Below are 21,046 nucleotides of genomic sequence, written 5' to 3'. Positions count from 1 at the left end.
CCCTCACTCATCTCTCTCTGTATTTTAGAGAAAAAATTAGATGTTAATTAGATGTTTTTCAGTTAGGGCACTAGAGTTTTGCTAGGTTAATTAGGTTAGTAGTGCTGCTAGTAGTATTGGTACAGTAGGTTAATTAGGTGATGTTAAATGAATAACCTAAATAAATGAAATTAGTAGTTAACTGAATTTTTTTCCTTTCATCATTATAGAGCACTAAAGTTAACTTAATTTTGTTCTATTAGTAGTTAAATAAATTTTCTTCTACACTGTTTGCACATGTGGTTGCTCGTGTATATTTGAAACACTATTTGCAGGGAATGATGCTTAGTGGCCTATGTTTTGCCGGAATGTTGATTCATTTCTTTTCCGGCAAATTTCAGGTTCTCGATTTGTCCATTTTTTAGCAAAGCTCATGCCGAAATTTTCTGTGAATTTCGGCATGACTTGTGCTACAAACTAGGACATATCGAGTGCCCGTGATTTGCTGCACCAGGAAGGAGTCAACATTCCTGCAAAACAATAGGCCTTTTTATGTCATTATTCATTTTATTAGGTCTAGAATTAATTGACTAGATTTAATCATAGGAAACATGGCTAGCAACGATGAAGGACAGGGTTCTGGTGATTGCGACGACGCCTACCGGGCGGGAGACGAATTTTTTAGCCTTACCGATGATCAACCGATGTTATTGCTGGGCCCACCGGTGGCATCGGGGACTGAGACCGACACGCAGACCGGTGCTGAGACTGAGACCGGCGCTCAGACTCAGACTGGCATTGAGACGGGCGCTGAGACTGAGACCGGCGCTGCCTCGGGGAGCGGAGCCGGTGTAGAACCGAAAGCAAAGCGGCAACGGGTTCCTAACAAACTCAGGACTACTAGAGTGGTGGTCACGGAGGTGGACGACGGCAATTTTGAGCCAACGGCGCCCGAGGAAGCGCGTCGATGCTACGGCAATCAAATAGGCTGCATCGTACGGACAACCGCCACCATCAACGATGAGAAACTATAGAAGATAGAAAATATGAGGAGCTCCCTCCTAAAGAAGTTTCACTAGATATTCTTGTTCCTGGGCCGGAATGAGAAGGATTATAAAGATCTAGATGAGGACCCGGCAATGAAGAAGACAAACAAACACGCCATGACCAAGTTTAGCGACGCGTTGGCCGCCTGGAAAAATTGAGTGAAAGCAAGGATCATCGACAAGAAGGAACCCTACTCCGAGATTGTAAAGGATAATTTGACAATCACGGAAGAGCAGTTTCAAATATTCAAGGAGGCTTGCGAGGCCGAATATGCCAAAAAAAAGTCTAAGTACATGAAGGGGCTTCAAGAGAGGAACATTGGGAGCCACCACCTCGGAAGCCGTGGTTACGGCGGAAAGAGGTCCAAATGGGCCAAGGAGGACGCGGAAGCCGCGAGTCTGGGCATCCCAGACCCCTTGGCGGAGTTCACCGTCCCGCAGGAGCGTGACGTCCTCAGGGCCCGGCACCGTTGGGACCCAGTGAAAAAGGTTTACGAGACAACACCAGTCATTGCGGAGTTCATGAGACTGCTGGTAATTTTAGTTTCTGATCAATTCGACTGCACACTTTAGTCATATTTGTAAATGATCGTTGTGCCTTTTGCAGAGAGAGCAGCACAGGATTGCGGCCGAAAGCGACTCGCCGTCTGAGGCATTGGCGAGGCCCAAGTGGGACACTCCATTCAACCGGGCGTTGAACATATTGAAACAACAACCGGTGGATACTCGACCGTCGTATGGATGCGTGCACGGTGTCGGAGACGGCGCCACGTGGAAGAAGTACTACCGTGAGACCACAAAGGAGAGAAAGGAAAGACGGAGGTTAAATGAAGAAAACATCGACAAGAGGGTTGAGATTGCGGTTGAGAAGAAATCAACTGAGACAGTCGCAACAGCGGTAGCTGCCGCAAAACAGGTGGCTTTAGATATTTCTACTACCTTGGTTCCGGCCGTTTTCAATTGGACCAGGCAAAATCCAAAAAAAAGATGCAGCGGACTTTCCCCTTGCTGACTTCTTGGCGGGGAGCAGCTCGACTAGCGTTGCACCAGCACCTGCAGCTGCACCTGCTCCCACACCGGACGTGCTAGGTGGTGCTTCGTCTTTGGCTGAGCTCGACGCCCTCACGGTATCTGTCACACCGGCCCCCTTCAATATAAATGTATAATATCCCATTTTCGTTGCCTTTCGGATGTCTCACGTCGCAGACTTTTCTTTGCAGGCCGACGAAACCCCGTGCACCATATTGTACACCATCGGCGACCAAAAGGTGGACGTGGGGAAGGCGACGATAATGGAGCCAAAGGAACCATTGTTCCACAGCCGGCCGATCCCCCCGAACGTCTTCAAGGTTTCCGTGGCCAGTGTCAAACCGGGCCACGAGAATTTGCCTCCTCCAGTACTACTCGGGGATGACGACGAGACACCATAGCGGCTTGGTGATTGTTGCAATGCTGGGTGGGTCCTGTTGTGGCCAAAGAGTCTACTTCGTCTGTAGGCGGCTGGGAGCACACCCACGAGCACGCAGCCTCAGCAAGGTATGAACATCAACACCCCACCTACCCAATTATCGTCGGGTGTCGGGTTGGGTGATAGCGGACGGGGTAAGGAGGAGGCTCCATTAGTCGCTGATGACGTCGCCATGGATGAGGATGAGGACGACGATGGCGCTGCTGAACAGTATGTCTATACTGGCACCTCCTCAGGGTTTGAGCGTCATGAGTCGGTGCCTGAATTGCCGTCTCAACATATTATGGACGACCTTCCGGTAGTAAAGAAGTTTAGGAAGAGAGCGAGGAAAGGCAAAAAAGCTGTTTCTATGATCTAGCCGCCTCAGCAGCCTCGGCTTCAGGACCATATAGATATCCCCGGTGTGGATAAATGGAATATCCCCGGTCAACCAATCCTACCTGCAACAGCGCTACGGGCCAGATTCGGCGATCTAAAGAGACTTCATGATGATGTGCTGCGGGTAGAGAAAGACCTCATCGCCTCGAAAGATCCAGGATACCCACTCTACGTGGTTAACGTTCCGCGGCAAATGTCGTACATCGACAGCTTCCCCGCGGATAAGTTCTTCCTCCAATTCAATTACATATTCAACATGTTTCACGTGAAGAAGCTGGATTTTACGTTTGTCCGCCTTTATGCCTTGCACATGAACTACATCATCGGGGTTGAGCAGATATCTCATATTTGTGTCGCTGACCCGTACTACATGCACGAGGGCTTCTTGGGAGTCTGTGCAAATCACCGTGAATACGCGAGGGATTACATCGTCAGTTTCACGCTCACCAATAAGGACAAGGGGGCGATTCTCGTGCCTTATCATCCCGTGTAAGTCATCCGCGCTGCTATCCTTCCTTCGATTTGAATCATTCATTTGCACGGTGGAGGCTAATTAATTTGAGGACTTATTTTGCGCAGCGGCGGGCGCGCCGTCCTCATCATCCTCTACCCCCGATTCTCCCACGCTCTTTACTTGGACACGTCGAAGAACATTCACAAAAAGGATTACACCCACATCAAGGATGTTCTCGACAGTGCTATGTATCACTACCAATCACTGGGTGGAGAGGTCAGGGACAAGAAGATGAGGGGCGGCAGGGTCGCCTTCGGCCATAAGACCAACTTCTGCTGCATCCAGCAACCGGACGATTCTCTTAATGATGGATTCTATGTCCTACACCACATGCTGGAGTACAGACGGATCACCAGAACCTTCGCATGGCACCTTCTTCCGGCGATGCCCATATTCTGCAATGGGCAAAGGACATAGGAGATATCGAGGATCATCTACTTCGAGCTGAGTTCTATAACATCCAGCGCGAACTTGCCCAAATCATCATGAAGGAGGTCGTCGGAAAAACAGGGATGCTCTATGGAGAAGGACAAATGTCGCGGGAAGACGTCCGAACATGGATAGCCTCTCAGCGTCTCGACCTGAAGCCTTTCACTAGGCTCGGGGACTATCTCCCGGACTTGGATGGATGGAACGACATGTTGGAGTGATTGTCGATATAAGACAATGTGTCCATTTAGTCCATACTTTCTGTATGACAAAACTTTGAGTTATGCACGGTGAAACTTTATTTGTGATGTAATTAAACCGTCCTCCTCCTCGACTAGCGAAAATCACTCTAGTTAGGGCATTTTGGGGTATGATGAACTTTGTTATTTATGCTTATGATATGTTGTTTTTATTTTTGCCAAGTCTGTCTCTTTCTGTTGCTCAACTATATATGTTGCATATCATCGACTCATGTGATGATGCAGGTGCATAGATCATAGATGGCGAAGAAGTGCTATGCCAGGAGTATATATACGACAAGTGGCCGGAGTGTCAGGCCCTTCTGGTTTCCGAGCGACAGGCAGTAGTTAGTTTAGAGGTTCACGCTAATGCGAAAGAGGGATACGAACTCATGTTCTCAAAGTGATAGCTCTTCTCGCGTATATCATTGTTTAGATGGATGACTATGTATTTTCATATCATTCGAGACTTGTATTGTTATTTTTGAGATGATGAAGAGAGACCACTTTGTGTTGGATGATGATTATGATGATGACATGATTTGATGAGACTAATTGTATGTATATGCTATGATTACATTTGTATGTGTATGATATGCTAAAGATTATTGTATAAAGCCTATTCAAATACAAAACAAATATGCAGGAAAAAAACTAATAAATAAACTAGTAGTAGCGAGGGGGGAAATTTAGCAGTAGCGCCGCATTGTCAGTAGCGCATCCCAGCAAACAGCGCTGCAGATAATATCAGTAGCGCCCTTTCCCAAAGAGCGCTACAGCTATTCATGTATAGCAGTAGCGTGGGACAACCGGCGCTACTGCTATACGTTAGTTGTAGCGCCTTATTAGTAGCGCCGGTGCCCGCGCTACTGAGAGGCCCAAAACCCTCGCTGCTGGTAGGCTTTTCCCTAGTAGTGTACGATGAGCTAGTGATCCCAAAATCACCGCAAAACTATATATAGTGACCGTAAAGAGCGTACTGTTACATACGTTGACCGCCAGTGTATTTTTCTCATTTCAAATTAAGCCATATTAATCGGAAAGGACGCAGTATGGACTACTACTACTTGTACTAGTACTGCTTTGATGTGTCCCGTCAACTCGTCGAACGAGGAGAAGCTTGCTTACTACGCCTCTCCCTCGCCCACGCGCGCGGTGGTTCACAGGACGAGGAGAGGGTTTTGACTACAGTGCCCTCTCCCTCTCCCTCTCCCTCGCCCTTGCGGTGGACGTGCATCAGTTCAATCGGTGTTAGATTGCTAGAAGCATATTGTACTGTAGTATCATCATGTTGGACCTTCCGAAGAGGCGAAGAGCCAAGTGCAAGGTTCACACGAGTACGAACTGTTGAACCTCCCGAAGAGGCAAAGATCCAAGCGCAAGGTTTTATAGGAGTTATCGTCCTAGTAGGAGTGTGCTAGTACAACTATAGCGAACGATGATATTGTATGATGCCGCCACGTCACGTATCCAAAGCTATGCCACCATTTTTTCTCAAAGAGCATGTGGAGCCCGTGCAACAACCACACAAGTTGCACGTATACATAACACATTTACTAGTAATAAATTCTAAAGGATAAATGCCAGTATGCCACACAGGTTCATCTCCAACTCATGTGATAAATTTGTGCACGACTAGTCTACATATATTCACAATGCTACCGTTCACAATTACCGTACTCCACTTACACGTTATAGATGGGCTACATGTCCTCCTCCAGGTTCCAGTCCCAGGTGTTCTTCATGGATGGCACGATCCATAGAGGTGGGTAACGGGAATCATTGTCGCAGCTTTCTAGTCCGGTTCCACATGATGGAGACTCATCAAGCTGAAGCGGCATAAATCAGGGATAGCGTGTCCCAGCATGTCGCTCATCCGGCGGTGCGCACTGAAGACACAACCATGCTTCATGAACGGCAGGCCTTCCGTGTCGTGCATGGAAGGTGGCATCCGCTTCACAATGGGGTAGCTGTCCCCGATGAAAAGCGAGTACTCTCCAAGAGTGTTCCTCGGCACCCACGTAGCATCACGGGGGTCGAACTCGGCTCCATTCATCTGGTACACGCGGCATCGCAGATCTGGACACATGGTGACGTACATAGTCAAGGTCCATGCATAATAATGTTGTGCTCAAATGTGGCGGTCAGTAATACTGTGCAGCAAATAGTACTACTCCGGTATAGAGGAAGTAAAATAACCGGCTTATTATATATAGCCACTCTTGGCTACATGGATGAGATAGTAAGACATGGAAAAACAAAAATGGTGGCAGCTAGTGGGTTCAAGTCTTCAAGGGCCTAGCTAGCTATACGCGTCCTCCAAGGTAAAAAGTACTCCTACTAGTGCTACAAAGTATACTACTAGTACAACAATGAAAGAGAAGGCGAGAGGGTTAAAAATGGAATACTTGGGTAGATGGTGACGGTCCGATCGTGGTAGATTATGTGACCATGTTGCACATCAGTGGTACCATGGGTAACGACTGCTAAGATAGTTGATCCCAATATGCCAAAGTCAGCTACAAGGTTCCAGGTTAGACCGAATCGCGGATGCAAATGCACATCCAGGATCGGCGCTCTTATTTTGATCAGGGGATGACTGGTCCCTGCAAAATAATGGAGTGCCGTTAGGGATGCAAATGATGGTTTGTGCATTCCGTTTGTAATCTCCCGTACCGTAGGATGTCAACCAGATGAAACAAGTCCCCTGGCTTGTCACTGTGAAGATGCAGTCTAGATGGCGCACGGCGTCTTCGAACGTGTAGGGGTACAAATTTGCCACCGCCAACATGCCCCAGCCTCTACCGTTACTGCCTCCTGCATTGATGGCAATCCTTATGTCGAACACCGCGATGAGATAGTAATCGTCGTAGCCGCGTCGCTTTGTCGGCGGGTCCGCAATTGCTATCTTCTTCAATCTCATGTAGGCATCATCATACGTATTCTTGCCCAGCCAGTCCGGAAGGCTGATCCCAATGGTGGAGAAGGGGTCTACCGGAACGGCCGCACAGCTGTGGATGTTGTGCAAAATGATGGTGGTATCCGGCCGGAGGTATGCAAGCCAATCTTCGTTGGCACCGACCCAGACCTATATATAAGACGGTGGGCAGCGGAGAAATTACGGGATGGAAATGGAATAACTAAGTACTACATGATCAAACTCCATTACTGACCTGCTCATCGGACAAAATCCGACTACCTCTCAACGTCGGCAACTCTAGCAGAGTCAACGTGCAACCATGGCCAGGGAGCGGTGGACTGTTCGAAGGATTGTACCATAGAAGAACCTTCTCCTCGAGGATGCATGGAAGACCAACAAGCATGGCCTGTTTGAGCAGCGTCTTGAAAAAGTTGGTGCAGGAAGCACCGAGTCTTGCGGCGGTGAGGATGTCGAAGCGGCGTGCGATTTCTCCCACAGGATCGTCGTCCAAGGTCTCCCAGCCCCGACGAGGAGGAGAACCGCCTGGCAAATCCATGGGAGCAGCGACGAACTGCCTTCTCTTCAGGGGGAGGGGAACTGGCGAGGAGGAGATAAGAGCATAGTAACCACAGGGCCTCGTCCCTTCCAACTGTAGATCGTTCCTCAGCGAAGGGGTGAGGCTATTATTTACTACTAGTACTCCCTCCGGTTCTTTTTACTCTGCGCATAAGAGTAGACCCGGATACCAAGGCAGGGGCTCGCTGCATGCTTTCTGGACGGAAATACCCCTGGCGCATGGATGGGAGGAGTTAGCAGCTATAAATGCCCCATGCAGCCCATTGGCTCTCCGCTCGCGTTCTCCTCTCTCTGCATGCTGCATGGATGTCTCCCTCTCTCTCACATGACTGCATGCGATGGCGCTAGCCTATGAGAAGCTCGCGTGGAGATAGCAATCTTCTCTCCAGAAGAGATTTTTTGAAAGAAAGGGATTATGGAACATTATGCGTTTGCATTATACTGTAAATAATAGCACTAGTAGGAAAAATTTGGCACTAGGTAGTAGTTTTTGGCGTGGATTAAGAAATTTTGGGTATGTTTTTGCCATTTTTTGTGCACGCCAACTAGTGTCAAAAATGTCTTACATTATGTGACGGAGGAGTACGTACTCGTACTGTAGCAGTACTAGTACTACTTTTCTCAACTAGTAGTGCGATGTACTGTACTTCTAGTCTAGTATAGTATAGTGCACCAGTTTTGAACTCTTGAATCTCAGGGCCAAGGAGCTACAGTTGGAAGTGGAGGGTACTACTGTTCTCTAGAACCATCGTTGTACTATCAATGCAGGGGAAGTACACCTGCGTAGTGGCCTAGTGGGTACTCTCGGTGCTCTATTCAGCCGCTCCTCTCACGTAGCTGGCCTACTCAGCCGCTCCTCTCACGCACACACTAGCAGCCTGTTTATCAGCGACGGTTACTGCGGGGGCAGAACATTTGAGTTATTTGATACAGCTTGACTAGGCTTTTCACTTCCATTTGTGGAGGTGTAATGGATCTCGTCGAACTTTGTTAGTAGTTCCTTCTTTATGAATGAGATGAAGCAAAGCTTTTGCCTCCGTTTAAAAAAACACGGCAAGAGGAATTTCTTTTATAGTAGAGCCAATAATGGAGTGAAGTCCATGGATGCAACACCACAAGCTACACAGTAGTAGTAGAGCACTTTACGTACAGAGCCATATTGCATAGTTCCCAATGCCTCGCCAGGATTTTCCGGCTCCTCGGGCTTAATTGGGAGGCGCTAGTTTAAATATGCTACTAGCTGGTAGCTGCAAGAGAGGTGCAGCTAGGGCGAGCACGTGAGCCATGGGATGCTGGGAAGGAAAACCCCATCACGTGGGTAGGTTGTCCAGTGCACCCAGATTGTGGGGCCGCATGTCTGTTTGACTTCAAAACTCAAACTGCCCGTGTAAAATATTGGCTCGCAGCGAAGTGTAGTAGTACTATTTAAAAAAAGGCCGCCATGCATTCGGCCGGGATCGAACCCACAAAGCGAGGTATACACTCCTGCGACCACTAGTAGTACTCGTTGGAGTACAATGCAACCTAGAATTGCCTTTTGTCGCTAGTAGTACATACATTGTTCCTTACAAGAAACCCCTAAGGGCATGGTTAATAGTATGGCTAGCTGCTGGCTATAAGCCAGTGCCATGTCATCTACAGCCCATCTTATAGCCAACATGTAGTAGTAGTTTATTTCTTATAGCCCGCTGACTCAGCTCTATTGTACTTGCTCTAATAATACAAGAAACCACTAAAATGCCAAGAAACTACTACCACTTGCATACGTGGCAGACTTAAGATAAGACTACCTTATCAACCATTCTACATGCTCTTACCAACAAAAATCCTCGAGTGACCTCCTACCTCTGTCCCGTCCACCTAGTCATCATCGGCCATGGGACGCAGCTACCGCCGCCGGCAGAAGGCGAGGTCAAAACCGCCGGCGGTGCAAAGCCCATGTTGCGGCAGCCCGGATGCCAGCTCCGTCCGGCGCTCGCGGCCGCTAGCTAGCCAAGATAGCTCCATCCAGCTGCTTGTCTGCAAGGTTTGCTAGCTAGATTGGCAAGGCAGCGCGGCGGCTTGCTCCCACGCGTCGCGCTAAGGCCAGCCATCTGGCTCGAGCGAAGGCCAGCGTGGCGGCTTGCTCGCTCATGAGTCACGCTCGGGCCAGCCTGCCAACCCGTGCGGAGGCCAGCGCGTCGTCCGGCCCGTCCGACGGAGCGGCGGCCCACTCGCTCATCACCGGCGCCACCGACGAACACGCATCAGTACTATTTGAAGTAATGTTCAGGAAAAATAATGATTTGAGGGGGAATAACAGGATAGAAGGTCAGATGTGGGTCCCTCATGTCAACGGTCAAACAAAATGTGTTGGTTTAAGCTGCCTCGTCAGCACAGACATGTGGGCCAACCCTGTCATAAATGGGTTTAAACGAACCTAATCGGTAGGAGTACTAGGTAGTTTTTGGCGTGGATTAAGAAATTTTGGGTATGTTTTTGCTATTTTTTGTACAATAGATTCCTCCTAGGGCTGGTTGAAAGTGGTAGTTTTTTTTAAATACTCTACATATTGTAAGTAGGAGTGAAAGTTAAGCTTTGGAAGCCAATAAGCAAGGCTAGTTACATACTGCATATGTGTACATGATTGAAAGAAAATTTCAACCATGAGTGACTAATATCTTGATGGAAAACTCGAAACTACGGAATACTAGGAAAAGAAATGCATGGTTGGAAATACTAGCAATGTTCATGTCCGTTGCAACGAATCATAATTAGAATAATACTTATTCACAAACTTGGTACAAAACACTCTAATTTTGATATACATATGTCACTAGAGATATATTATGTTTCAATTAGAATATATTCCTTGGGCTGTTTTGGTGAGGTCAGGGAGGGATGTGGTTGGTTTTAAGATACTAATTATGGGGTTTTTTGCAAATTGGTAGACAAGTGGGATGTTGGTGAGAAAAGGCAACAACTTACCTCACAATCATTAGATGTAGATCTAATGGTCAGAAACGACGGATGGCAGACACACCAGCATCACCAACTTAGTCTTGTGTAGGAGTACTAGCAAGATCCGTGCATTGCACGGAACATCAAGATGCATTTTTTTATAAAACACTTGTTGTGATTGACCCTTGCGGGAGTAATCCCATGTGTAAAAACTAATGATATCTCGAGAAATATGAGATAAGGTGAAGAGGAGTGGGGTGTGGTGGTGGTTGGTGGTCGAACTGAGCGGAGGCATGGGGATTGACGACACTGGTAGCGGCCACCAGGCCAGTTTGTTCCAGAGGCTTCCTTTCTTAATTGCTCAACAATGAGGTTTGTTGGAGATAAGGATGAACGAGGGAAGGCCTTGTCTGCAAATGTGGAGAGGGGTGAGGGTATATTTTAGTTTAATTTCCATCCGTCAGGTATAGATCGGACGGTCTATATTGCAAGATGGCACACGTACCATCATCACCAACTCGGTTTTTTATAAGAGAAGAAATGTAAGTATGGAGATACAAACGTATTATCGATACTTGCTTCCATAAACTAGCATCTACATTCTATTCAATGCCTCGGCATGTGGGGCCTTAGCACAATGACTTCTTGACTGTGTAAAATGAAGATTTTCCCGTCGCCGACAAGGAGGGGGTGACGGCGGCGCGCTTTTTGGCTTGCTCTAGTCCTAGTAGTCATACTAGGTGGTCTAAGCACGTGTAGATTTATTCTTTTTCACATCTCGTGTTCGCCGTACTACCACGACTGTTCATGAATAGACGGTAATTTATTCACGGGGAAACCCTTGTTGAGCATGTTTGCGAGAGAGAGAGAGAGAGTGCGTATGTGATATGTTAGAGACTGAGGCAATGATAACAGATTCTTTGTGTCTATGTGTGTGGAGGATAGAGAGAGACATGTACATGGGGCTTTGTGTTGTGTAACACGGAGACACATATACATAATTAGAGAGTGAGTGTGTGAGATACACATGCAGACATGAGGAGAGATGAGGATCCAGGTAAATGGGTGTTTGTGCGTGTCTGTGTGTGATTGTGCACGCGTTTGTGTGTGAGAGGGAGAGAGTGTATGTGGAGTAGAGAGACCACTGATGATGTAAACCTAGTATAAGGGAAGGGGGAATGGTGTGACATGTGTAGTACTATTTGGAAGAGACATTGAGTGTGTGTGTGTGGGAGCAAGAGAAAGAGAGAGCTAGCGACGGAGAGAGAGAGAGAGAGGAAGAGAGGGCGCGAGAGGGGTCGTTTGTGTCCATAAATGGCATATAGATAGGGAGAAAATGTTGATGTTGTCCGAAATTGGCCTATGAACGGAGACGCAAGGGAAGCGAGTCATCGCGTGTGTGATAGGGACTTCATGAGAGAGCTAGAATAGATGGTGTAGAGAACAATGTGCGAAATCGAGAACGATTATACATTAGGGAGCTATGCAAAGAGTCACGACATATATGTATACAGGGAAGGAGCTGGGGCGGGTCCGCGTGTGGGAGAGATAGAAAGAGGAGAGTGGTGCACAAGGAGACAAAGTGTGCTTGTTTGCAGTGGGGGTGCTGTGTGAGGTGAGTGCGCAAGAACCACATAACTAGGGAGATAGACGTTTGGGGGCGACATTTTGTGTGTATGGGAAATATACACTCTACATAGTGCGTGTGCTTGGGTAAGAGAGATAGCGGGAGACCTAGAGAGTGAGGGAAGAGATGTGTGCATGCCTGAGAGACAAAGTGATAGAGACCTATGTTGGGGTCCAGACTTTACAAGAGAGAGGGGTGTTAATGTGCTCGTGTGTTGGTGTTTGGGGGAGAGAACGACTTCTCCGTGTGTGTGTGTGTGTGTGGTGGGGGGGTTGACTTCAGATAAAGAGTGAGGTGTCTATATTTGAGAGACTTTAGCGTAATTGAGATATTGTGCACTCATGGTTGATCAATTTGTTTCACAGTTTGTACTATGAGATAACGATACTTTTGAACATGCGTGATATACCTTGATGTACCCGAATTACAAACCTAAGATTGGAATTTTCGAATTCGACTCCATCATTAGCTTTTGTAATTCATTTAAATGGAGGTACATTTTTTAAGCCGGGATTTCGTGATTTCAAATTCATATATCAAACCTAGAGATATACACATACGGGCATGTTCAAACTTTATAATCATCCACTTTATTCATACACATACACATTTTTGCTTTTGTCATCGTATTTAGGATAAACACATTTGGAATTTCATTTGAATTGGACCGTATGATGGTATTTTCTTATAGTAGCTCAATGATCCATATTTGAATTGAATGGACAATCTAAGTTTCGAGTTGGAGACATTGATTTTCAAAACTTGCACGTTTTTTGCGTGCAAAACAAACAAATTGTCGGCCATGATATCATAGTCGGCCGTACGAGAGCAGAATACTTATAATTTTAGGCGCCAAAAGCTTTCAAACTTCCCGCTCACATAGAAATATCACGCGCCTGAAAGTTTAGCCCTGCGATATTCCTGTTTTACCCCTGCCACATGAACAGAAAAGGGCTGCTTTGGTAACTCCATTGTTTTCCCCTCTTTGCCCCCAACATTCTTCCCCAGAGCCCCTCCCCTTCCCCTTCCCCTCCCCGACCCGCCAACCCTGGCAAGCCGCCGAATCTAGTCCTCCGTCACAGCGGTGGACCTCACACCCCGCCGGATCTACCTTCCGCACCTTGGAACCCCCAACTGCCAACTCACCACTTCATCGGAGCCGCTTCAGCGACAGGCTTGTCCACCGCTCCAGATCTCCTTGACCGCCATCATGGTCCATCGCACCAGATCTGCTTAACCGGCGCCCTCGTCCACCACAGCGTAGGCCCTTCACTGACTCCCTCGTTCGCCCCTTCGCTGGCCCTTCATATAAGCCCCCGTCCGCCGCAATAGATCCAACTCACCAAAAGCACTGTACAACACGCCCGCCGATGCCTTTGTCCACTGCACCGGACCCGCTCCACGGACGCCATATTCAACTCCACGGGCCCTGCTTTACCGACACTGCAGCCTCATCAGGTTATTTCGATTTGTACTCCTTCGGTTTTTCTCTTTATCATGCAACTGTTCACTTACTACAGATGAGCTTTCTTGTATGTCGACAGGCACCGCAACCGTAGCACCGGAGCCGCTTCAGCGACGGCGACAGCCGGCCCAAACTCAACCGCAACACGAGCACCATCGACGATCCTTAGCTATCAAGTATGACAACGATACCCATACGCCGCCGAGAATCAGGTACTATTATCCAATGGCCGGCGCCTACGTTCACTTTCCTAGCATAAGCACCGCACCTTTGAATTTCTTCAGGGCATCATTCAGGTTTTCATGAGACGCGTTATTCTGCTTGCACCTGTAGGGCCATACTTCTGGCAGTGAACATGTTACATGTGCTAAATTACATACCAGTGCACATATAGTTAATATGCTTTAGTTTTGTTCTAATGCCACCTATTGGTTCCATCAGACTACTTAATGTTCTCTATGCTTAATTACACATCAGCAAACTAGCATGTGGTTCCGCTGCTTTTTGTTTGTTTTACCCTACATTTTCTGATGCTAGCTATTACATCACTGCTCCGAGCCTCTGTTCATTACTTGTTTGTGTGTTCTTGATCTTCCCAAGTTGCATGACTAATTTGATGCTTCTATTAATTATGGAGCTGCCAACCCCATCAAGCAAAATATTTGTTCTTTTGGGGCTGGCACCTCAAACAAGCATAAAAATAGAGGGAAGCAGCTATACTCCCTCCGATTCTATTTACTCTACGCATAACTCTTTACCCGCATACCAAGGAGGGCACTGGTTTAATTTTTCTGGACTAATTTGCCAATTAATTAGGGCATAGGCGGATGGGGCAGGGCACAAAAGGAAACCAGCGCTAGGAATTGGCAACGCGCAGACTAATACAAGAAAACTGAGAAAAAGTTATACGCAAAGTAAAAAGAATCGGAGGGAGTATTGTCGTGTATGCACACACCCTTCTTTCATTAGTTTAGATGAACCATTGATGATCAATTCGGACCAGTGCATGCGATTAAAATTAACTTTACCTAAATAGATGGTGCATAATAAACTACAACAACTAGATTTGCAACCACAGGATGCTGACGATATCTTCAAAGAACATTGCAACAACAGCTAGGCTTCACAGCAACATATGGTAAGCCAGTGTGTTTTAGTACATGTGAAATGTAATGTGAGTGGGCTGCTTTCTTGGCTTGTGCCCTCAACGTGTAATCCTACTGAATTACAAATAGTTCAGTTGTCTGCTTTGCTGTATTGCTTGATTTGAATGCTTATTTGTTGTTACACTATACCTGAGTTGGCCAATATGTCAGCAGTGCCTGTTGTACTATCGTAAAGAAATGCATGCCTATTTCATTTGAGTCCTTAACTTTTCCTCTCAACTTCATCACAAGACTGTCTTCGTAGTTTATATGAGGCCACACTGTTAAGTGCTTTCTCAAATTATTTCAACTGCTTAGATGCCTTGGCAGCATAAATATAGCGGTTGTACACTCCCTTTCAACTAGGTATGTCAACTGGGTCCTGTTTAATCCCGATTAAAGTCCACTAGTGGTATGATAGTTCAAAAGAGTTTTTTTGTTTTTTGAGGAAAATGAACTAGGGAGGTAGCAAAAACTAACTAGATGGGACTGGCGGATTTCGTTTATTTGCCACTTACATCCCTAGTTTCATCTTACCATTTTAATTTCTTTTCGGCTGATGCTGCTTCGAACCATTTAAATATAGTTTTCCATGCTCGGCAATAATTCGTTCATCGTTTACCATGTAAGCTTACTGCCTGGATCATACGATAACTATCTCTTACTTATGTCCAGCGAAAACCTTTTAGGATGCCGTTCACACTAGGACACAATGTACAACCCCAGAATCTATTTACCTGATGGTAGCAGTTCAGAGGCAACACCGCCGGAGAGCAGTCTGAGCACAGATATTATAGTGCTTGAGGCTCTACTAGAGGCAGAAAGAGATGGTGTGGCTGCCATGAATGAGGTAATATTTATCTTGAGGCTGGAAATTACGGAATTAGCGGCACACATTATGCAAGCAACCCAAGAATTGGAGGAAGTAAGAATGTTGCATTTGAAGACGGAAGAGGTCCTGCTGTTTCTGCTATCTGAAGCCCAAGATAATCCCGGTTCTTCTTTAGATACCAGTTCAAATTTTCATTAGATTATTGTACTTTCATGTTGTGTCATGTCTCTGAATGGATTATGTTGCAAGACCCCCTATGTTGTCCATGTGTTGTAATGATCTGAATTTTTTACGCGAGGTAATCCTGAGAACTTGTATGATTGACATAAGGTGACCTGTTTGTCGTGTGAGCATATTGTATTGGATGAAATAACTGTTTGACTCAGAGTGTGTCCAACCTACTGAATTCGAAGATCACGGCATTTCTAAATCATAATCATATATAAAGGTGGAATAAATCTTTGTTGTGGTTTTGAAGAAATAAATAACAAAACGAATAATTATCTGTGGATATTCATAATCGAATACAAATTGGATTTGAATTTAGTTTGGCAGGTCCCAGGGAAAACGTGAATGCTAATTCTCCCAAGTTTTGAACGAAGCGGCTAAACACCCACTATAATTTGTGGGCTGCTCGAAGCAAGTGTTTGCGAGATGGAAATTACCGTCTACCCCTGACACTTGACATCCTTATCGACATGATTTAGACTGCTGTCGATAGGGGTAGACTAGTAACTTCAATCAGACGTGACACTACGGCCTCTGAGCCCATTCAAACACGGTGGGCGCCAAACGTGGGCGGCAAAACACATTTGATTCAAGCTCGTCTGAAAGACATGTGTCTCTTCCTCCATTTCCCCATTCATACACGGTGGGCGGCAAAACAAACTCTCCTCCTCCGAAATCGATGTAGGCTTATATTTTAAATAGGGGAAGATGTGTAACTTCCATCAGACGTGACACAACCTCCCTACCTGTCAGCCCCGTTCACACACCATGGGCGCCAACCGTGGGCGGCAAAACACCCTCTCCTCGCCCGAAATCGATGTAGGCTAATATTTTAAATAGGGGCAGATGTGTAACTTCCATCAAACGTGACACAACCGCCCTACCTGTCAGCCCCGTTCATACACCATGGGCGGCAAAACACCCTCTCCTCGCCCGAAATAGTTACCGGCAAATATTTGGGAGATGCGAGATTACCATCCTATCCCCAACCGACGCGATGTCCGAAATTTTAAACAGGGGATAAGTTTGTAACTTTCCCCCATTTCAGAGAAGCGCGTCCCAAAGTTTGAGATCCCCCCTCCCCTCCATTTCCCCATTCATAGACCGTCGGTGGCACAACAACCTCCACACTGCGGCCAGCCTCCTCCGTCCGCCACCCCATCCTCCACCTTGCCGGAGCCGCTACCCCTACCCTGTCGTCCACTGCAAGAGATGGACGTCTCTCGTCCACGGTGCTGGACCAGGATCCTTTCATCACCTCCTCTCGCTTCATCGGCACCATCGTCCACCTTGTCGTTGCCGCTCCTACGACCGCCTCGTCCATGGCAACAGGATATATCCCCCGACCCGGCCGTCTGCCATCTAAAGTCTTCTTCCCCGCCGCCAACAGCCATCGCACCTGCAGCACCCTCAACATATCAGCATAGGCCTACACGGTGTCGCAAGAGAGGTGGTACTCTTCCATATGTGCTTAAGTTATTGATCTCACCCAGAAAATAGATTGTAATTTGTTTACTGTACTTTTCTTGTCCGTACCAAATTGTAGTGGCTAGTTGAAAGCAAACATTGGTTGCAAAGTAGCTTTTTTCGGTTTGCACCTTCAGATCCGCCATGGCACGGGCACTATACTCGTAAAGCTTATGGTTTCCCACCTTTATATTCACTACCATCATCGTAGGTGCTTCGTGTCGTGCTAGCACTACTCCTCAAGACCTCAACCCAAAGCTTACGTGTTGAAATACGAATCTGATATGATGCTCATATCACTAAAACAGAGAATGTTTAATTGGTCACCTAATGTTCCTATATTCGTTTCGAAAAGCAAGTGCGCTACCCACTGGTCCAGCTAGTTCCACTTTCCTGATTTTTCTCTTGATGCTTAGGGATTTCCCCTTTTATCTACTCTATTATGATCTGCGTAGGTGCTTTCTGTCATACTAGCATTACTCCACCCTTCAAGCTAAACAACACAACACTCAGAATTCGAAAAGCTTAGTTGTTCAAATATGATTGTGATATGATACTGATATTAGTTAACCGACACATTTAATTGGTTAGCTAAAGGTCCCACTTGAGTTTCCAAATGCATGTCGCGACATATAGAGAGACAGCATAATTGCATTTCTTTGTCACTTGTTGACCGTACTTTCTTGTCCATACCAAATCTTAGTTGTTATTTCAAAGCAAACATAGTTTACTAACTACCCTTTGCACGGTTTGCAGCTTCAGATCTGCTGTCGGTGTACTAGAATCGGGGTACCCTAGTACCCCGAACTTGTGCACGGGCAGTTGCAGCACCCCGCGGCAAGGCTTGCCGGGCGAACGCCAAGATCCTCCGTGGTTCCCTTGGAGCCATTCAAGAACAAAGTATTTAAGCCCAGGAGACAAGGCCCCGGCAAGAGGAGCTTGCCGGGAAGGCCAACCAAGGCACTCCAAGGAACTTGCCGCGACGCGCCACGCGCTCCGGCAAGGAAACAAGGCCCCGGCAAGAGGAGCTTGCCGGGAAGACCAACCAAGGTACCTCGAGGCCCGGTGAGCGACAAGCTTCCGGACCCGACAAGATAACAGCAGCGGCAAGGCGCTTGCCGCGGCAGGCGGCCACTCTGTGCCCATGCTCCAGCGCATCCACCAACGTGTCGCTCTGGGGGCCTCTCCAGGCACGCGTGGCAGGAGGCTGTGCAGCCAGCGGTGCGCAGTGGCATGCGAAGCTGACAAGATCGCCATCGTGGCGAACGGTGGCGCCCCTAACGGTCCTTTTCTGCACTGTTTGGGCGACTCAGACGGGCATTTAATGCCCTTGTCCCCTGCCATCAGGGTTAGGTAGGGTGCACTGTACAAGTAACTGTACCAACCACCTCACTTTTTACATTTGTACCCTTCTCTGCGTTGCCACCTGTCGGTGACCCCTTTAGCGTATAAAAGGAGGCCCATGCGCAACGTAGAAGAGGTTCGACTGGTTCGGAACCCAGAAAAACACTACACTCTCTCTGGAGCAAGAACACAAGATAATCAAACAAGCAGCAGTAGGAGTGTTATCTCTCCGGAGAGCTCCGAAGTTGGGTAAACTGCTCGTGTGCTTCGCCTTGATCTGCTCTTCGTGTGATCTCCGCCCCCCGCCGAACCGAAAGGGGCTCGGTCCGCCGGCCCCATAGGTGTTCGTGGATCAGTTTCCCCGACATCTTTGGCACGCTAGGTAGGGGGCGTCGAGATTGTGTGAACCTGATCCGGCGTTCACACGAGCTAGATCTTCATTCCCTTCATCAACATGCCACTGAAGAAGAAGACTTCGGTGGCAGCCGTCGTCCATGTCACTTCCGCCACCGTTGGAGCAAACGGGTGGTGGAATGGACGCCGGCAGAAGAATGGACGTCGACGAGGAAGCTTATGATGCTGCTAGGTCCAAGGACAAGGCTGCACAAACCTCGGCGACTGTACATGTTCCGCGCCACTCTCAGGAAGCGCAAGACCAATAGCGTCATGGCACTTACAGTGCCATACGCATGATAGGCCAAGACCAAGCTAGTGGATCTCGGGGCGCTCAGGACCAGCGTGCATGCCAGCGTGCTGGCACGAGCGGGGCACGGTCGCCTGGACGGGATACTGCTCCTTCTAACATCTTTAGAAGTCCGAGCACGTCCCGCTCCTCGCGCCGTCCGCCACTGCCACCCACCACTCCAGCAGAAGCTTTGGCGCGAGCTCAACTGCTCCGAGATTACCCTCCGACGTCGGACAAGATCGATGAATGGAGGGCCACCATTCAGAGTCTCATCGGCTACGCCAACGGCGACACTCCACGGCGGCCGAGCGCGTCGCCACCGCGGCAGGGTTGCCGGGCGCGAGCCGGTGGCGATGAAACGGGTGGAGGTGCAACTACCATGCAATCACCACCCCGAAGGCCAAGATCGCTGACTCGCCGGATCCACCTCGACAGCGACTCCACCGCATCGTCGGATCCACGAGCTCGGCGCGATCAGCGCCAAGTTCTTCATGATCGACAACAAGAAGATGCTCGAACTCGCATCGAGCGCCGAAGAGAAGCGCGACGTCAATCCGACAAGCGCACTGGGCCCTCTGTTGACATGCATGCGCCAGGGGAACCAGGCGATCTGCCGTACGCGGTAGGTTGCCCTGCGTTCACTCGTGAGCTGCGGCAAGTCCAGTGGCCCAGCACGAAGAACTTCAAGCCAGACGTACCGGAGAAATACGACGGCAAGACGCATCTGTCGGAGTTCCTCAGCATCTACACCATTGCGGTGCAGGCTGCCGGGGGACGGGATGACAAGATCCTTGCCAACTACTTCCGGCTGGCGGACACAAGCCTCATGGCCAGGAGAGTGATCTTCATCTGCTCGCCCAGAAGGAAGGAGAGCACCTGCGCAAGTACATTCAGAGACTTAGCGGTGTGCAGCACAACATCCCAGACGTCCACCCTGCCGCGGTGATCAGCGCGTTCCATCAGAACATGCGAAACCGCAGGATGCGGGAGGAAATGGCGATGTGCAAGATCAGGGACGTCAGTGAGTTATATGCACTGGCCGACAAGTGTGCACGTGCTGAGGAAGGAAGGAGACTCCCCGGAGAGAATGTAGGAGCGGGAGGATCTAACAGTGAAGATGCTGCCCCGGCAAGGAAAAACCGGCGGCGGAACAACAGGAGGAGGAAAGGCAAAGAGGTGCTAGTTGTTGAGCAGTCCGGCAACGATGGTGGCGTCAAGAAAGCCAAAGCTGGTGACTCCGGCAAGGAGGTTGCCGCGGAGGTGGCGGCCGCCGACAAGCAGGACGGCACCAACAAGCAGTATTGCAAGATCCACCGCACCAAGGGCCATGATCTCCAGAGCTGCAAAAAAGTCGAGCAGCTTGTTGAGCAACAGAAAGCTGAATACGAGCGGCACGACAAGGAGAAGGCCCACGAAGGTGCTGGGGGATACGGCAAGAAACGTCCCGGCCGAGGAGGACGCCGCGGCAAGGCCAAGCAGCGGCAAGGAGACAGACCTCCTCGCGGCCGCGACAAGGATGGAGGTGACGACGACGATGAAGACATGGATGATGAGGAGACCGATGAGCAGGAGTTCCAGAAAGCCATAGAGGTCCTGTGCGTTGACGGTGGTGCTTCTCTGCATACCTCGCACAGTCAGCTCAAGCAGTGGGTGCGGGAAGTTAATGCAGCAGAACCACCCGTCGAGTCACGCAAGCCTCTGAAATGGTCCAGCACGCCTATCATCTTTGATATTGAGGACCACCCTGATCACATAACTGCGGTC

The sequence above is a fragment of the Triticum aestivum genome, chromosome 6A (assembly GCF_018294505.1).
Source record: "Triticum aestivum cultivar Chinese Spring chromosome 6A, IWGSC CS RefSeq v2.1, whole genome shotgun sequence".
In the NCBI taxonomy this organism is placed as follows: Eukaryota; Viridiplantae; Streptophyta; class Magnoliopsida; order Poales; family Poaceae; genus Triticum; species Triticum aestivum.
The sequence above is the reverse complement of the archived record's forward strand: the minus strand, read 5'-3'. Positions refer to the sequence as shown.